Here is a 1,411-nt window from a genome sequence, read left to right as displayed (position 1 = left end):
TGATTCTGCAACTCTTTACATTAAGCCTTCAAATGAAATAGGAAAAAGGATCATATTGTTCTTTACATAAAGTTCCTAAGCAAAACTTAAGAAATATTAAAACATCATGGGCAACATCATAATTGAGTTATTTTTAGAGGCAAAAGTGTGCATTCCATCCTGAAAATATGAGGTCACCTTAGAAATAGTATATAGAGCTAACTGCTGCCTGTTTTGTTTATTCAACTTAAAATTTCATGCCAAAGGCCAGAGAATTCATCTTAGAACTTGCTTTACTTATTTTCAACTTGTGATAACTTTGGAAGAGAAGCTGAATAATGTGCCAGTTAATTTTCATTGTTGTAAACGACATTTGCTTTCAAATATATCAAGGGTTTAGCGAGAACAGGCATTTTTCAGTCTTTACCTCTGCCAGTTATTTGAATGTAATGATGCATGATATGCAGTTGCGTATTAAAACTCCTTCACATGATATTATTAAAGCATCATGAAGAAAATCAGTGTTCACTGTGATTCATGTTGCCAGTAGTGCACTATTTTTTTTTCCTTTTTTTGCTCCTGGTGGCTCAAATTTGGGTTTAGAAACTTATTGCTCCATTCTTAGAGTCAATTGCAAGCAGAGTTCTGGTTTGGTTCATCAAGCCAAATTCTACTTTTTTTTTTAACCCTAGAGACTCAGAGACACTTCAGGTAAAGCTAATGCATTTTCTTCTTGCTATTAGATTTTGTATTTGTATGAGCTATTGAAAATAGCAACTGTATATGAACTAATTGGATGCTCTTGATTTTCTTGTCCATGGGTCTGTCAGTAGTCACAAGTACTGTCAAGTGAATGCTAGTTTATTTATTTATGAAGCTGCTTTATTATTTTAATAGGATTAGTTGGAGTAGTGGTTCATATGTTGAAGGCAAACATAAACTGAAGGGCACCTCTTTAGAGGGATGTGATGGCCCCTGTCAGTGTACTTGCTTTCTGTGGCTGCCCCCTTTTTAATAGTATGTTTAATGAAGATTTTTCCTTAGTTACCAAGTAAAACTTATTTTAAAAAACTCAAAATATTTTACAAAAAATAGTTTTTTGCATATCATAGTGTAGACATTAGCCAGGGTTATAGAAAAATATGTTTTCTACTGGAGAAAAATCCTTGATATTTTGCAAACCAAACAGATTATAGCTAATTATAGCTATTTTTTTCTTCCAAAAGTGTAATATTCTTGAAAGCAAAGTGTCTTTGTGTTCTTGTTAATCATAATAGTACATTGTATTTTATGTTCAGTTGTTGGTTGAATGAATGGATTAAACCATGCCTATATGAATGAATAGCTATTAATACAATCTATCATTTCTGTTTATAGGTTTTACCAGTTAAAGAAATCTTCTTGCCAGCAAATCTATGATAAAAAAGATAAG

This window comes from Lepus europaeus, chromosome 1 (genome assembly GCF_033115175.1).
Source record: "Lepus europaeus isolate LE1 chromosome 1, mLepTim1.pri, whole genome shotgun sequence".
Classification (NCBI taxonomy): Eukaryota; Metazoa; Chordata; class Mammalia; order Lagomorpha; family Leporidae; genus Lepus; species Lepus europaeus.
The sequence above is the reverse complement of the archived record's forward strand: the minus strand, read 5'-3'. Positions refer to the sequence as shown.